The following is a 19,018-nucleotide window of genomic DNA, read 5'->3' as shown; positions in this document are numbered from 1 at the left end:
AGTTCTTGAAACCTTTCAAGACCATTAAGACTCCCACTGACTCCTTGACATGTAAGATTCTCTTGTCAATAAACATTTATTGACAAACAAATATTCAAGAGTTAGTGTAGTTTTTATCAAGACAAAACACTTCACAAAATTGGTTCTAGTTGGTCTTTGTCTTATCCAAGACATCAAAACTTTCCAATTTCAAAAATAAGAAAACTTTTTCAAATTCCACATTTGATGAATGTTATAAACCTTCTTAAGACTTGTCACTCAATATCACAGTCTTAACTCTAGGACTTGTTTTGGAACGAAGTATGATTGACTTCTTGATTTAACCATTTCTTCAATTCTTGATTCCTCTTCTCAGACATACAATTGTACTAAGACTCATTTAGAGGATCAATTGAGATATGGTTCTTAATCATTAAGACCTAACATAAAACATAATAAAAGGTACTCTCCCTTCTTCTTAGAATAGAGAAACTTTTATCTTTCTGCCTACTTGATTCTTCTTATTCGTTCTGCTGTTTATTGAAACTCTTTCAATCAACTCAGAATTACATTTAATCTCATAAGTACAATCATATTTACTTAACCTTAGTAAACCATGACGAATATCTTTGTCACTCGTGTGGTGGACTTGATCAACACACAACCTTGTGTACTCGATCTCCTAGTCCTTCACTTGACACTTTGTCAACGAATTAGTCTAATTTCCAAATATAAAAATTCTTATTCATCATGCAACCAAGTTGCATGATTCCAAATTTCTGTCCAATTGAAACTTGGGCGATGAGAAACTTTCCCTATTTGGTAAATTCTTGACCTTTCCACAAATAACATAATTAAGAATCAAATCCATTATTGATAATAATAGAAACTTACAAACATCAATTTTTCATACACACCATTGCAAGGATAAATAAATAATATAAAATCAAAATTTATTTTATTGCGGAAAAATTTGTCCTTACAATTTAATTCAACTGAAAAACTATGTTGTTACATATTCCTAAGCTATCTATTCTAACTCCAAGTAGTAGCTTAAGAGTCTAATCTTCAAGCAATGCGATCGAAATCCATTTCTTCACGGTTAGATTCAGCTCACTTCTTCCCTTAAGCTTCCTTTTTCTTCGATCCTACAAAACATCAAAATGTAATCTTATTACATCATGTATTAAGAATCTAGAATAAGAACTTAAAAGAGTTAGTTAATGGATTTTACCTGAAGTAGAGCCATGCATCTTGACTCTCCCATCTCTTTGATTTCTCAGTTAGTTAGGGCAGCTTCGTCTCCAATGCCCCTTCTCTTGGAAATAAAAGCAAATGGACTCCTTTGGCACAACACATCGGACAATCACAGACTTATTTCTTTCTAGACTTCCGATGTTGCCAGTGCCCATTGCAGTTTGGGAGCTTGACTCACCAGACAAATTTGCTTGACCAGCACGCCAAATCATTGTTGATTCAACAGCTATAAGCAAATAGGTGAGATCAATGAGGGTCACGTCGTGATGTATCATATAGTACTCTCTAACGAACTCACTATATGATTCTGCAAGTGACTGAAGAACCCAATCAACAGTCAACTTACCTGAAATCTCGACACCCAACATCCTTAACCTATCGATGTGTGACTTCATCTCTAAGACGTGTGCACACACAGGTTTCCCATCTTCATGTTTACTTGCCAAAAGGGCTTGAGTGAATTTGAACTTTTCAAGGCTTCGAACTTGTGGGTTAGGGAGAATAGTTGGAGGAGATGGAGGAAGTGAAACATGATCTCTTGTTCCTCGATCATATCGCGAAATATCATCTTTATGTGGAAAGCTTGTTCCACGGGATTTGGGAAGACCATAGATGTCATACTTTGACATCTACAAAACGGGAGAAAATTCAAGTTAAGTTGATTAGAATCCTCGATGTGACACCCAAATGAAACATCGAGGCTAGGGTCCAACACAATACTCTACAACCTATAAGAGGGATGTCGTAATCTAGTTGCAGAATATTTGAAGGTAGGTAAATGACGATTTACCAATTTCCACCATGAAAAACAAAAAAAAAATAAGTTTTAAATCTATTGAAAATTCCTAGATCTTTTAAGATTCATTGAACTTTTCAATGGCATGTTTAAATCTCGATATACCCCTCGATTTGTGACTGGGATGCCGAGGATCACAAAACAGGGTGTGAATAACCATGCAAAATTACATGGTGCCCCCAATGTTACAATCACCTATTCGATGTGTCGGTTAACCACACACGCTCCACCGAACTATGACAAACATTGAGTCACCCTTTGCTACCTTTGCTTAGAACCATTTAGTGTGCCGGTTAACCACACGCGCTCCACTAACGTCTTTACAAGGGCACAAAGTGTAATTTCATGGAATTGCATCAATTCACTTTTGCCTAAAGTAACTAAGATTGGGAATTTTGTAAAACATTTAGTTACTTTATACTTCATTATACTTTTAACGGAAAATGTTTGCCATATCCTACCCGTTCGGCTAACGACCCTCCACCAATCAAGGAAGCGGTGGGTGAGAGTGGACACCCATTAAACGACCAATTTATAGGCCATAACCTTATACCCTACTTATAGATTGGCTTCGTGAATGAGGCCTACTAACGGTAAGACTAGCATTTAAGTTATACATATATAATATTAGACTTTTAATGTTATACATAGTATAAGGGTGTATTTTACACTTGTAAAATACTAGGTGGTTTAATTTTATAAATTACACTTTTAATTTAATTAAATACAAACCATATCATTATGTATTTATTAACTCTCTTTTAATTATACACTTAATTAATTTAATAAAACCATAAGGGTGTAATTTTAACCTTTCAAAACTAGGGTTTTAGAATTTAGACTTTTTTCAAAATTAAACCTTTTAATCAAACAATTTAAATTCCAAAACTTGAGGGCAAGTTTTGAAACTTTTCAAAACATAAGCAAGAACATTCTAGATCAAATTACAAATAATAATAATTAACCAATTAATTAGTAATTATCTAAATATGTCATAATTCAATTTCTTGCAAGATAATCTATCAAATAATTCAATCAAGTTTGTCACATAAGAAAATGATTATCTAATTAAATTGACAATTATCTTTTACTTTGGTAAGGATATCTTTTAAATTAAATAATTAATTTAACCTAATCACTTAAATCCCCTAGAATTTGAAATTATGGGATGGGATATTCAGAATCTTTAATTACTAAATTTAAACATTTAAAGGATAATTACAAGATATGGCAATATCCAAATCCCTAAAATTTAGGATCCAATCATGGGGAAATAGGCAATTTCGAAATTCTAGGGTTAGACAACCCTAAAATCGAAATCTTGAGGCCAAAGAAAAAGGTTTAGGAAATCTTACCAAAAATTTCGAAATCCAGGGTTTAGAAACCCTAATTTCGAAAAACAAGCCTCCAGGGTTTATTAGCCATAAACCCTAATATGTCAAGTTCATACATGTGAATAAAGCTAATTGAAAACAAAAACCAATGGCTCTGATACCACTGATGGGTTTATACAAACAATCATATGTGTGTATGCAACCCTAGAGTTGGATCTATGTTTTCACTATTAGTTATAGAACTTTATGAACACAAAAAGAAACCTGGCATGCTACTATTATTTTCGAAATTCATATATAAAATAGAATACATACCTTTTGTTGTTATATAGAAATAACAACTAGTTCCTTGAATTTCCTTAGCTCTTGAAAGCAAGTACCACAAGTGTAGTACCTCTAATGGCTCACAAACACACTAGGTGAAAGGATGAATATGGGAGAGAGGAGAGAAGGGTATGTTGCCCTAGATTTCATCCCTTTTAGGGTTTCCCAAGGCTTGGACGAAATCTTAGTGCCTTAGGGTGCTATTTATACTTAAGGCTAACTAGGGTTTCAAGGTGTAAACCCTAATCCCTTAGCTTAGGGCCTAAGCAAGTCCATGGACTCCTTTCCTTAAGCCCTTGGACGAAAACTCATATATCCTTCTAGGATTTTTTTTCAAGCCTTAATAAAGGTGATCCAATGTCCCAAAGCCTCAACTATTGAATAATTACAAAATAGCCCCTGTACTTTTAATTAATTCCTTTAATCCCGAAATTAATTCCTAATTAATTTATGATTAAATACTAATTAATAATATGATTCCAAATTAATATATTATTCATATAATATATTAAAAAATCATATTTATACTCCAATTTATTATTCTTAACAATAAATCGGCCTCTCTCCTCAACAATCATCATGTCTAGTCACCAGTGTGAAGGCAACCCAAAAGGACCATGCACAATCGGGTCAAGTACATACCAAAATAGTTATGGACTTAGACACTAATCCAACAGTAACGCCCGTGTTTCGAGGCTAAGCATTGATGCGTTTATGTAATAGTCTAGGTCAACCACTGTAACCTATTTTAAAGTAATAAAGATGAATTATTTGAATTATGTGCTTTTATGTGATTATATACTTATTTATAAAGATATAATAAAAGAAGCATCAAAAAAAATGTTAGATAAGACTGATATCGATGAAGAAAGTTGTAGTGGTCGTGACAAGGATTCCGGAGATATCAAGAACGCCGGAAATCGAGTTATAACGAAGAAGTTATGACATGTCGAAGTTTCGCGACAAAACCGGTGCGACGCTGTGTGACGAAAAAAGTGAGTTTACAATAAAGTGATTTTTAGCGTTAGCGATCTAAACTAAAGTCATAGTATATGTTAAACCGAGAGCGTGCATAAAAGAAGGTCCAAATCTGACTTCATATGAGGAAGTTTTGATTTTTCTAAGATTTAGCATAACAGTGAACAACCCGGAATTCGAATTTTAGATCGATCGATTTTTGGCCGACACCTCCTAAATGAGAATTGAACATCTTATTAATAGGAGCTTAACGATAAAAAGACAGATGAAAACGGAGTCTGTATGTAGAAGTTATGAATTCTACACGGTCGTTTAATAGTGTAATCTTCTCATACTGTTAAATTTAAAATCGATTGAGAATTAGTCGATGGGGTCAAAAGGAAAGTTGTAGAGCTTGTCATTACCTATGTGTGGATATAAAGAACGTTGAAGACAGAGCTCGTATGCAAAAGTTATGTGGTTTAGAAGTCGGCAGGGTGCTGCAGCGAAGTGGGTGACGTGACACAATCTCATGACGAAACGTGGCACCAACTCGACGAGTTGGACCAACAACTCGACGAGTTGGGGGGTCAGAAACTCAAAGAGTTGGGCCAGAAACTCGACGAGTTCACCTCTTTTTTAGCCTATAAATACCCCCCGAGAGCTCCTTCATTTTTCATACCAAAACCCACTTATTCTTCTCTCTACTCACTCTCTAAACCTCCCAAAACACCCCAAGAAGCCTAGGAAACCTTTCTAGCTCTAGAAGGAAGCCTCGGAGAGCCCAGAGTCTCCGATAAAAATAGTTTTTCGGTTCAAAACTTTGCCCATGTATAGCCCGGTTTTCAAGCAAACTTCCCGGTTTCGTCAAAGGAGATTATTTTAAGAAGCGAAGTGATGTCCGAATCACTCCTTATCAGGTGAGTGCATAGTCACTTTCATCTTACACATAGATATGCAGTATTTTATATAAATTATATGTTATGTGTATAAATATATGTTGTCTGTTTACCTGAGATGTTTGTTGGACGAGAGATCTAAACCTCTTTCTTTTCATATATGAACTTCTTCCTTTAGATCTAAACATTTTCTTCCAGATCTGAACTTTCTCCTTTAGATCTAGATTTTTCTTCGGATCTAAACCTTTTCTTTCTAGATCTATGACTTTTGTTCGTATCAGAATGGTATATGTATTTTTGTCAGATCTAACCCTTTTGTTTCAGATCTGAACTTTTTCCTTCAGATCTAGACTTTCTCACTACAGATCTGAACTTTTCAGATCTAAACCTGATATATGGATGATTTATACTTGAGATCTGTGCTGGATGAAAGATCTAAACTTCTTCCTTTCCAGGTCTGAACTTTTCTTCAGATCTAGACTGTATATGTATTTTATGCTTTGAAAGATATGATGAAATATTTAAACTTTGTTTTTCAGATCTAGACCTTTTTTCTTCAGATCTGAACCGTATATGTGTTTTCTTTACAATTCTAAACTATTTCTTCATATCTGAACTGTATATGTACTTTATATCTATAAATATGTTGGGTAAAACATGGGTAGATGAAATAGTTGGTGTGTGATAAAAGATGAGTTAGAGGATGAGATAAAAGGTAATATAGAATATGAGATGAGGGTGAGATGTGAAAAATGAGAGAAACCTTTACCCAACGATGGCCCCGTCATTTAGCAGAGTACGGATGACAACCATGGACTATTCTAGACAGTCTGTGGAACACTAGCAGGCTCGCTACCTGTAGGTGTTGTGAACGATATGTTCACCCGATGTACTCTAAAAACCCATTGACATGTATTGCAGGTGGACTCCCGCAAATAATATTGTCGATAAATGAGAGTTATGGACTTAGCACCCGTTGGATGAACCCTGGCATCTATGAATTTAGTGTCTGTTGTATAACCTTAGCGACGATGGAATTCATGCCTATTCCTTAGGAAAACCCTTAGGAATGAGTGATAGATGATTCTTAGGGTAAATCCCTAGGAATTAATGAAGATAACGGGGATGGGTAATTGGGTTAATTGTTTGATGATAAAACATAATAACTTTACTATTGTGGGTTGAAAACCCTATGTAATCACCAAGTTTCCCAACCTGACCCACTTAGTTTATTTGCATCACAGGTGTTGATATGAAGCTACACTTCACTGAGGGATTAAAGAGATGTAGATCACTAGTGTAAATGAATGTAAGTTCTGTGTATGCTAATGTTTCAGTATTAACGTTGACATCCCAAGGTTTTAAAAGGAATAAAATACATTTCTTTGGAAATGCTTTGATAGCATATTTATCATGTTTTTTTGGGAACAAAATTCCGCAACACTTTTGGTAAGAAGTTACTCTGATTTTTATTAAAAAACATAAACTAAATCGGTCTTTTCTGGCCGTAAAAATGGGGATGTCACACAGGGAGCCAAAGTTCTTTGAGGTAAAGCACCCCATTGTGGCAAGGTGGTGGATAAAAAAAAATGGAGTGTACCTAGATGACTAGGTTCTGCCTCGAGGGGTCGAATGTAAGGTTTAATGCAGGCTATTTGAAGGAGCGAACCCGAGACTGGTGGGAGGAGGTTGATTATGCTTTGGGATCACCAGCCATTAAGGCCATGACCTGGTTGAGAGGGATCGAGGCTACAAATGGGGAGGGTTCCAAGAGTTAATGAGGATTAAATAAGGTCCAAACCCTAAAACTTAGGGTTTACATCTAACCCACGTACGCCCAGCGTACAAGGGTGATGCTCCGTGATCACTTGATCCTAGTATACTCAGCGTACTCCCTGTACGTCTAACGTTCTTGGCTTTTCCCCAATTCCTTGTTAACTTCAAATTGCCATAAATTCTTCAATTTAATTCTGATTCCGATGATCCTTATGATGGGTCTTATACAAACAATCCTATGTATGCATACAACCCTAGATTGGATCTATGTTTTCTCTATTAGAGATACAAGCGTTGAACACAAAAAGAAAAATCCTAATATACATCTAATAATTCAAAACTACAAATATTAGATCACATACCTTTGTTGTTATATAGTAATAACAGCCAATTCTTGAAGATCCTTTGCTCTTGAGAACAAGTACCACAAGTGTAGTACCTTTATTGGCTCACAAACACACTAGGGCAAGAGAATGAATTTGAGAGAGGGGAGAGAGGGGTGGCCGAATTCAAAAGCCAAGGGACTCTATTTATACTTGAGGCTAGTTAGGGTTTTAAGTTGGAAACCCTAATTCCGTATCTTAGGGACTAAACAAGTCCATGGACCCCTTCCTTAGGGCTTGGACGAAAATCTCTAGAACCTTCTAGGTATTTTCTGCCCTCCCTGATAAGGGTGATCCAATGGCCCAAAACCTCAACTATCAAATATTTATAAAACAACCTGCACTTTCAGTCTGTTCCTTTAATCACAAAATTAATTGCAAATTAATTTATGATTAAATACTTATTAACAATATGATTTCTAATTAATATATTATTCTTATAATATATTAATAAATCATATTTTTGCACCAACTTATTATTCTAAATAATAAAATCAGTCTCTCTCTCTCTCCAATAGTCATCCTCTCTAGTTGCGAGTGTGAAGGCAACCCAAAAGGACCATGCTACTATCAAATCAAGTACCTACCAATTATAGTTATGAGCTTAGACACCTAATCCAACACCTTATAACCACAAAAAGATTATGGGAAGCTTTACATTTCTATTAACTCCCCATTGCCAAAAAACTTTCCAAACTAAAATCCAAAATTCATAAAAGGCCCGAACTGCTACTTTACCGATATACCCTTGGACTCCAAAGCACAAAGCGAAGTCCCTGATTATCTAATCTACATGATCCACACTCAAAGAGGACTAAGTCTCTTCCCAAAGGCCCTAATGCTTCTGCTAACTGGTCTTCGGGTCACGACCCCGAATTATGAATCAATTCGATACAACGTGTTACACTCGGGCTGCTACAGCTGCCACGTTGTGGTGGCCCTCTAAAACACACTTTCATTAAATTCCACGCGACGTCGTGGGCATCCATGCCCCACGTTGTGGCTGAGGGTTTTCTCAAAACCTTATTTTGATTCCTTAAGTCTTGGTCGACCTTCTTTGAGAAACGGGTGTTACAAGGGTGTTAGTGTTCTGGAACATTTCCCTTTTTAAGCTTTAAAATAATTGCATCTTGACCCTCGCACCTTTAATTATATTTAATTAATCCTAAAATTAATTATGATTAATTATTACAATTTCTAATCAATGTACTAATCATATAATATATTAACAAATCATTTATTAGTCATATAATAAAATAATAAATTTATCCTATCTCTTCAAATGTTGTTCTAACAAAGTTCTAGTTATGAGGACAACTCAAAAAGGACTTTGCTTTTAATTACATGTATATACTAATTTAGTTATAAGCTTAGACACCTTAATCCAACTGTCTCCCACTTGGATAAGTCTATAACTACAATTGCAAGTACAACCTTGAACCAAATAGAAAAATACGCTTTCCAAATCCATTACCAACTCTGATTCAAATTAGACATTGGCCGTGAGATAAGTGATAAACTATTCATTAGTTCTTCATGATATCGCATGGACATGAGACATGGATAAAAAGAAATCTCATTGTTCAAGATTATGTTTCCCGATTTCCCGATTTGTGATGACGTCATCAGGCTACTAATTGAACACATCAATTTAGTCCTGGTTGGGCCCAACACTATAATGTCAACATCAAATCATTGAGGGTCCAAAAGATATCGTTTTTTCCTGTTAAGGCAAAAGGAACAAATAAACTTTGACTATATAACTGTAATGTTGGACATTAGTGTTACTGATTGATCTAAAACCAATTGGTGTTAGAAAGGGTGAAACCTAACCCATATAGTGCATTCAGACCTCCAGGACTAGGCATTTGATTACAGAACAACGACCATCGTGCGAGGACTTGGTTGATGTCATTTCTGACCCCGAACAACCCCCACTCATAAATTGCTCCCTGAGAGAATCAAACCCTCGCCAATTGCTCTAATACCACTTGTTGTACATCATCGTTACCAGTTAATCTAAAACCAATTGGTGTTAGAAAGGGATCTAACTAACCCATATAGCGCATTCAGCCCTCCAGGACCAGGCATTCGATTGCGGCACAACGACCATTGTGCGAGGACTTGGTCGATGCGATTTCTGACCTCTAACATGTAACTTTTACTTATAAAATCACACATGACGCTACGTTTTGTAACGTCCGGGTTTCAGGACTAAGCATTTTTGTCAATGTAATAGTCTAGGTCAACTATTGTAACTCTTTTTGAAGTAATAAAGATGAAATATTTGAGTACTATGTGAATTATGTGTGTTTATGTGTTTATTATTTAATTATAAATGTATAATTAATAAAGAATAAAAATAAGCGTCAAAATCAAAGTGTGAGAAAATCCTGATATCCTTATATTAAGTTGTAGTGGTCGAAGCAAGGATTCCGGGGATATAAGGAACGCCGAAATACGAGTTATAACGAAGAAGTTATGACCGGTCGAAGTTTCCCGACAGAACCGGCACGGTACCGGGAAGCGTGAATAGTGAATTTACGATAGAGCGAGATTTAGCCTTAGCGATCTAAATGAAAGTCGTAGAATATGTTAAACTAATAACATCGATAAAAAGAACGCCCAAATCTGACTTCGTATGAAGAAGTTATGATTTTTCGAAGTTTCGGATTAGCAGTGTACAACCCGAAATTCAAATATTAGATTGAGCGGTTTTTAGCCGACACGACCTAAACGAGAATCGAAGATCTCGTTAAGAGTAGCGTAACGAGAAAAAGATGGGCGAAAACGAATGTCGGATGAAGGAGTTATGAGGATTTAACGGACCAATCCTGTCCCGGCCCGTTAATAATATAAAATTTAAAATCGAGTCAAAATTAGCCGACGGAGTCTAAACAAAAGTTGTAGAGTACGTTCCCACCTTCGCGTGGATATAAAGAACGTCGAAAACGGAGGTCGTACGCGAAAGTTACGAATTTTTGAAGTTGTAACTCGAAATTGCGAAATCTGATGCGAGGTAGATGACGTGGCCTCATCGCAGCCGTCCATCGCCGATCACAGAGCGCCCTTCGGATCACGCCACGTCGCCTCGCTTCGCTTTACGCCCCGTGTCAGAGTTCGGTACGCCCAGCGTACCCTCGGTCCTTATCCTCTTCCGAAGTGCGAGCCAGCTGGTGCGAGCTGGCAACCCCATCCGAACTACGCCCAACGTAGCTGCTGAACGCGCAGCGTAGTCCGAACTGCTGAGCGCCTATAAAAGGCTGCGAAGGTTTCCGAGTTTTTCACAACATTTCCTTTCTCTCTCTAAATTACTTTCTCTCTCTAGCCCATTTTAACCCCCTAAACCCTAGGAAAAACCCCCTAGCACCCTAAGGAAGCCCCGATGGTCCCGGAGTCCCGAGAAAAAGGAGTTTTTCTGTTTTGTAACGCTGCTCCAATTAAGTTCCGGTTTTCGATAAAATTCGCTGTAAGTGTGCTACGCTTACGCAATTTTTTATATAGCTTTCAAATAATTATAGGAATGTTATTAGGTCCTTAAAATAATTATTTGGGCTATTATTATGAGTTATATTGAGTGTTATTAACGCTTATATAATAATAATAATAATAGTCAGACAATTTATTTGTCGCGGTTATCGTTAGACTAAACCCTAGTGGTATCGATACTAGGTTTTATCGAAGGAAAATCGTTTTGAGAGTATCGAAGCGTTGTCCAAGTGCTGAGTCACCACCTTTCAAGTGAGTGCATAGTTACTTTCAGCTTACACATAGATATGAAGTATTTTACATAAATTACATGCTACGTGTGCATATTATCTGAATACTTGCTATCTATGCTGGATGAACATTGTTATACATGTTTTCAATGATTTGAACTGTATATGTATTTTATATCTACAAAAATGTTGGGGTAAAACATGGGTAGATGTAATAGGTGATGTGTGATAAAATGATGAGAGGCCTCGATGTTGATGTTGTTGATTCTGTCATCTAGCGAAGTATGGATGACGACCACAGACTCTTCTAGACAGTCCAGTGGAACACTAGCAGGCTCGCAACCTGTAGGTGTTTGTGAACGATGTGTTCACCGGTGTACTCCATCCCCCACATGGTTGCCTTTAGGACATTTATTGTTAAGGAATCCCCTTGGCAGTAGTGTCCGTCCCGACGATGATCCTTAGGCTAGGTCCCTTATGATAAGTGTTTAGGGACGTAGTATGGGCCCGTACTACTGAAAGCAGAGGATCCGTACTTGAGGCAAGGAGGGCCTAGATGGAACCAGGAAACTTGGAAAGTGTATGTGACCCTGAAAATAGTATGTTTATTTTCAGAATGGTGGTCACGCGACATGAAGTAGGAGGTTCAGGATTCGGGTTAGGATCGGGATCGGGCGCAGAATCCGAGCATGTGGATGATGGATTACGCGAGTTCATCGCGTCCGAGATCACGAGAGGTATCCTTGATGCGACACCGGTTATTTTCGAGTCGATCAAGGAGGGGATCATTGAGCTGATGGAGGATCGCCTCCGATCGTTCAGGAGTGATCTGGTGTCTGGCCAGACGAGCACGCGCATACTGTCCTTTAAGGACTTCAAAGGGAGTAGTGTGTCGGATTTCCATGGGGTGAAGGACCCCATTGCCACTAGGAGATGGATCGCAGACATCGAGTCTGCGCAACTGACTAGCTTCTGCTTGGAAGGGTCGAAGGTCCGTTTTGCTGCAGGATGTTTGAGGGACCGAGCCAGAGATTGGTGGGAGTTGATTGGTCATACGTTGGGAGCCCCAACCATTGAGGCTATGACGTGGTCGGATTTTGTGGCCTGATTCAGGGTCGAGTTCGCACCAGCTGTGGAGCTTCAACAGCTGGCCAGTGAGTTCTTGGATATGAGACAGACTACAGAGACTATGGCGGAGATCACCGCGAAGTTCCGGGAGAGGGCTTTGTTAGTGCCCCAGTATGCGGGTGATGAGGACATGAAAAGGACCCGCTATCATGACATGCTACGAGCTGACATCCGGGAGCATGTCATTTTTTCAGCTTGCCCTACCTTGGATTCTGTGATTGCCAGGGCTAGGGAGAGGGAGGTTGATCTAGAGCACATCCAGAAGAGGAAGGCAGAGGAGGGGCAGACGACGGGGGCTTCGGGGAAGAAGCCCAAGGGATCCGATGGTAGGCCAGTCAGGACGGGACCGTTGTGGGAAATGCGGTCGGTCACATGAGGGGGTTTGTCGCACTAGGTCGGGATCTGGCTGCTATAAGTGTGGCAAGGTTGGGCATTTTGGCAGAGATTGTACTACCCCTACTCCTGCGATTCAAACATCAGACCTGATTTGCTTTCATTACAATCAAAGGGGCCATAAAAAGGCCAGTTGCCCTAGATTAACAGCAGCAGCGGCGCCGACAGTAACGCCAACTCCAGCGTCAGCACGGGTTGTGGATGGTCGGAAGGTCAAGTCGGAGGCTCCAGTGGTTCGGAGCCGAGCATTTCAGCTGAAAGCCGAGGAGGCACGCGCGACACCCGATGTGGTGACGGGTATGATTTCTTATTTATGCTTTATGTTATGTCACTGTGATTCTGAAATATTATGTGCCTTGCTTAGGATCGTTCCATGTGAACGGTATCCCAGTTCAGGTGTTGTTTGATTCGGGTGTCACCCGATCATTTGTCTCTCTTGCGCTTAGCAAGAAGTTCCTGAGTCTTCGGGCATGTTGGATTGCCCTCTAGAGGTCAAGATTCCGGACGACCGGTCTGTGCAAGCATCAGAGGTCTACCGGGATTGTGTTTTGCGGCTGTTCGAGGAACGTTACCTGGTGGACTTGGTTCCCATACCTTTGCGGAGCAACAAGGTTATTATTTGTATGGATTGGCTGAGCCCCAATGGGGCAGTGATCGACTGTGTGCAGCAGTCAGTGCGGATCAGGACCCCTAGTGGGGGAGAGCTGGTGGTTCAGGGCGAAAGGCCACAACGAGGACCAGCCTTATGTTCGGCAACGAGGGCTAGGCGCTACCTCCAGCAGGGTTGCGCAAGTTATGTCGCCTATCTTATGGATACCCGGGAGGCGGGAAAGGCGACGATGGACAATGTGCCCGTCTTTGCGGACGTATTCCCCAAGGAGTTGCCTGGGATACCTCCGGAGAGACAGGTGGAGTTCAGGATCGACCTAGTCCATGGTGCGGCTCCGATAGTGAAGGCACCGTATTGGTTGGCTCCTCCTGAGATGCAGGAGCTGTTAGACAAGGGGTTCATTAGACTGAGCAGTTCACCCTGGGGAGCCCCGATTTTGTTTGTGAAGAAGAAGGACGGGTCGGATCGGATGTGTATAGATTATCGGGAGCTGAATAAGGTGACGGTGAAGAACCGTTACCCACTCCCACGGATCGATGATCTCTTTGACCAGCTACAAGGAGCATCTTGGTTCTCCAAGATTGATCTGCGTTCAGGGTACCACCAGATGAGGGTCAGAGAAGAGGATGTGCTGAAGACTGCCTTTCGGACACGTTATGGTCACTATAAGTTTGTGGTGATGCCTTTCAAGCTCACCAATGCTCCTATCGCGTTCATGGATCTCATGAACCGTGTATGCAGACCGATGCTGGATCGGTTTGTGATAGTTTTCATCGATGACATATTGGTCTATTCCAAGACGCGAGAGCAGCATGAGGAGCACTTACGGTAGGTTTTGAGTACTTTGAGGAGGGAGAGCTTATATGCTAAGTTCTCCAAGTGTGAGTTCTGGTTGCGCGAGGTGCAGTTTCTTGGGCACCTTGTCAACCAGAACGAGATTTCGGTAGATCCGGCCAAGGTAGAGGTCATGATGAGGTGGGAGGTCCCGAGGTCTCCATCCGAGATTCGGAGCTTCCTGGGACTGGCTGGTTACTATCGGAGATTCATTCAGGATTTCTCCAAGATAGCCATGCCTCTGACTAGGCTAACAAGGAAAGTCGTGGTCTTCCGTTGGGGGCCTGAGCAGCAGGCTGCATTTGAGACATTGAAGCAGAGATTGTGCGAAGCACCGTTCTTAGCCCTGCGAGAGGGCATGGAGGATTTCGTTGTATACTGCGATGCGTCCATCTCGGGTTTGGGTGCAGTATTGATGCAAAGAGGGCACGTCACCGCTTACGCTTCGAGGCAGTTGAAGCCTCACGAGGCGAATTACCCGACACATGATTTGGAGCTGGGGGTTGTTGTATTTGCCCTCAAGATTTGGCGACATTACCTTTATGGGGTCCGGTGTACCATCTTCACGGACCACAAGAGTTTGAGGTACCTCATGGACCAACCGAATCTAAAAATGAGGCAACGTCGGTGGTTGGATGTGGTGAAGGATTACGATTGCGAGATCATTTACCATCCGGGGAAGGCCAATGTGGTGGCTGACGCACTCAGTCGCAAGGCAGCGCCGATCAGGGATATCTGTCTGAGGATGACAGTGGTGACTCTGCTTTTGGAGTGGATTCGAAAGGCCCAGTAGGAGGCCATGAAGGAGGAACATCGGAAGAGCGAACGGATAGTGGGGCAGGTTTCCTCCTTCGACTATGATAGCTAAGGACTACTTACACTACACCGTAGGGTGTAGGTGCCGTACCACGGGGGTGTGCGCCAGGTTCTGAGAGAGGAGGCACACAAATCCCGATTCTCCATTCATCCCGGGGCGACAAAGATGTATAGGGATCTTTGTCTGGACTATTGGTGGTCCTGTATGAAGCGGGATGTGGCATGGTACGTGGAGCGGTGCTTAACTTGCAGGAAGGTCAAGGCCGAGCATCAGAGACCTCACGGCAAGATGCGGTCGTTGGATATCCCGCTATGGAAATGGGGAGACATTACGATGGATTTTATCACAAAACTTCCCAGGACCGTGCGGGGAGTGGATTCGATTTGGGTCATCGTCGATTGGTTGACTAAGAGTGCCCACTATATTCTGATTCAAGAGAGTATTTCGGTCGAAAAGTTGGCCGACATCTATATCAGGGAGGTGGTGGCGCGACACGGGGTGCCAGTGTCGGTGATTTTGGCCAGCGATGTTCGGTTCACTTCCGGGTTTTGGAAGAAATTCCACGACGAGTTGGACACTCGTCTACATTTCAACACCGCCTTTCACCCGCAGACAAATAACCAGAGCGAGCGGACCATCCAGACTCTGGAGGATATGCTATGGGCATGTGTGTTAGATTTTGGAGGTAGTTGGGATACTTACCTTCCGTTGGCTGAGTTCTCCTACAACAACAACTATCACGCGAGTATCGACCGTCCTCCCTTTGAGGTGTTATACGGGAGGAAGTGCAGGACCCCAATATGTTGGGGCGAGGTCGGCCAAAGGGTCATGGGGAACACCGATGTAGTGCTCAAGACGACAGAAAGGATTCAGCAGGTCAGGAGCAGGCTTTAGACTGGTCAGAGTCGGCTGAAATGCTGTACCGATAAGCGCCGATCAGACCTGGAGTTTCAGGTCGGGGATATGGCTCTCCTGAAGGTGTCGCCATGGAAGGGCGTTATCCGATTCAGGAAACAGGGCAAATTGGTCCCCAGGTATACTGGATCATTCAGGGTTATAGCCCGGGTGGCCAAGGTGGCGTATAGGCTGGATTTACCAGCCGAACTCAGTCAGATACACAACATTTTCCATGTTTCTCAGTTGCAAAAGTGCCTGGTGGATGACTCAGCAGTAGTGCCCTTGGAGGATATTCAGGTTGATGACAATCTGAATTACATCGAGCGGCCTGTGGCAATCCTCGACCGGAAGTTAAAGGATTTGAGGAACAAGAGGGTGGAGCTCGTGAAGGTGCAATGGCAACACCAAAAGGGCTCGAAATGGAATTGGGAGCCGGTGGACGAGATGATGGAGCATTACCCAGAGTTGTTTCAGGAACGAGTAACAGACTTCGAGGACAAAGTCTAAAATAAGTGGGGGAGATTTGTAGCACCTGGGTCTTGGTACGTATTTCTTTCTGAGTATTTTGCAGTTTTGGCCTTGAACTCGGCGAGTTGAAGAACCAACTCGCTGAATAGAAGCGGGACGAGACGCGAGATTTAAGTGATGGACATGACGAGTCGAGTCCCGGACTCGACGAGTAGACCTGGTTTGGACAAAAACCCTAATCCGAGGGTTCACACCCTATTTAAACAATGTTATGACAGCCATAACGTCCCTTATGCTCCCAGAACACCTCTCATTGAAACCCTAGCCGTTATTGAAGCAATCTAAGCCTTATTGGTGGATTTTGGTGCTTGTGGTCTTAGGAAGGAAGGAGAAAAGCTTGAGGAAGCAAGTAAAGACCAAGGGAACCCGAGTTTGTGCACCTTCTACAGTTCATTGAAGGTAAAAAGCTGTAACCTTGCTCTTTCTTTTGTTAGATCCCTTTTTGGGAAGATTTAGGGCTTTTATAAGCCATTTTTTATGGCCAACCATGATTGCAAACATGGTTGGGGGTTAGAGCTTCTGAATCACGTCATTGAGGGAGTCACAAGGTAGTTGGGAACTGCTTTTGCACCCATGAAAGGTCCCATGCATCATAAGAACTTGTTTTATGTCCTTTTGAGCTCAAAGTCCCATGCAAGCACGTAAAGTTTGTAACTTTACGTGCTAGATCGATTGTAGAAGCTTGGATCTATCTTTTGATCAAAGGTTGTACATCATAAATCGAGGATTTAGAGTGTGGACGTGACCGACTCGGCGAGTCCGTTCCTGGGACTCGACGAGTCCAAGGTTTTGAGTCCCATATCTATTGAAGATCAAAAGAACTCAGTTGAGTGTTAGAAGGGTTGTAACCGGACAGAAAGAGTGACCCAACGCATTGGACGTAATTTTAGACCTGGAGTTCATGGGACTCAACGAGTGCTAGAACAGACTCGGGGAGTCCAAGGCAATCTTCTTAAGTTTGAAGATGAACTCGACGAGTTGTTCTTGCAACTCGGCGAGTCGAGGACAAGACTTGTTCATCAGATGAAGTTGGACTCGATGAGTGTTCATACAACTCGACGAGTCGGGTGAGTTTCATTCGATGTTAATACAAGAGAGGAACTCGTCGAGTCAATGGCAAACTCGACGAGTCGAGATATGGATAAGGACGAGTAAAGGGTTAAGGACTCGACGAGTTGACAGCCCAACTCGGCGAGTCGGGTCAACTAGAAGTTGACTTTGACTGGACTTGGACTAACCCTGTTTAGGGTTGCACGTGTTGTGTGTTGACTTGAAGGTTGTCGTGTAGGAATCGAGGATTCGAAGGGAGTCGACTTATGCGCCGAGGATAATTCAAACACTGCACGTCATTGAGGTGAGTTACCTTCCAGTAGGGGTGGGTCTAAGGCCACAATGTCGGCCCACCAAAAAGGGGTATTTTAGAAGATAATCGTCTTGGTCTGGTTATGTGTTTTGGTCATGAGATTTATCTTTTGGTCATGAGATTTATCTGTATGATATGTTATGTGTATAGTAGGGATTAGTTTCCCTGACAGTGGTCCTTAGGACCAAATGGTAGGTTAGTACCCGAATATGCCTGACTATATGATTATATATGTGTTGCATGATAGTGGTAGGGGGTGAAATAGGCCCCATTTATCGGTTGAAAGATACCGATGGCAGTTACCGGTTGAAAGATACCGATGATGGTTACTGGTTGAAAGATACCGATGAAGGTTATCGGTTGAAAGATACTGATGATATTGTATGGTATGTGGTATGATGGGGGAACTCACTATGCTTTGTGCTTACAGTTTTAGTTTTGGTTTCAGGTGCCTCTTCGTCGAAGGGGAAGGAGCCGGCGGTGTAGCAGCGCATCACACACACATGGTTTCTGCATCGAGTTTCTGGGATTGTACTATGATTTTCATTACTTTTGATGTCATGGTTTGAGACACAACATTATGATTTTGTAAGATGTTGTTTTATCGACAATGTTTTGGTAAAATGTTGATTAAACATATTAATTCAAAAATAAAATTTTCGGGCTTGAATTTTAGGACGTTACATTCAGCCTGACTGGTACGCCCACCGACCTTCAGTCTATCCGGACCGCTCAAAATTTCCGTACATCACCCTGAACCATTCTTTCTAGGAATCTCTCCCATGCATACTGTTCTCGCCCTCTTGGGGTTCCGAACTCCATCTCCATCCCATATACTCACATTCCGACCTAACCCTAGGCCTCACAACAATCAATCACTTTCTCTGAAAACCATGGTATGTTCCCTGCCCCACGTGTCTATGACCACATTCTCGGCTAAAACACTGTTGGATCCAACATTTTAATTAAAACGCCCATTTGGATCCACTCTCTGTCCCCAACTAGAGTATTACCCAATCCAAGA

General features: G+C 41.4%; 1 long non-coding RNA gene across 1 annotated transcript in view; it reads left to right on the top strand.

The window, feature by feature from the left end:
• Positions 1-18,562, top strand: part of LOC145087664 (uncharacterized) — a 36,570-nt gene extending 18,008 nt beyond the window's left edge. Inside the window, exons 2-3 of the long non-coding RNA XR_013700849.1 lie at positions 6,791-6,855; positions 18,443-18,562. This is a non-coding gene — a long non-coding RNA (uncharacterized LOC145087664). The remainder of the gene's footprint in view (positions 1-6,790; positions 6,856-18,442) is intronic.
• The last annotated feature ends 456 nt before the right edge of the window (positions 18,563-19,018 follow it).

The sequence above is a fragment of the Lactuca serriola genome, chromosome 2 (assembly GCF_051521515.1).
Source record: "Lactuca serriola cultivar US96UC23 chromosome 2, Lser_US96UC23_V15, whole genome shotgun sequence".
NCBI classification, from domain to species: domain Eukaryota; kingdom Viridiplantae; phylum Streptophyta; class Magnoliopsida; order Asterales; family Asteraceae; genus Lactuca; species Lactuca serriola.
This window is presented reverse-complemented; position numbering and strand designations above follow the sequence as displayed.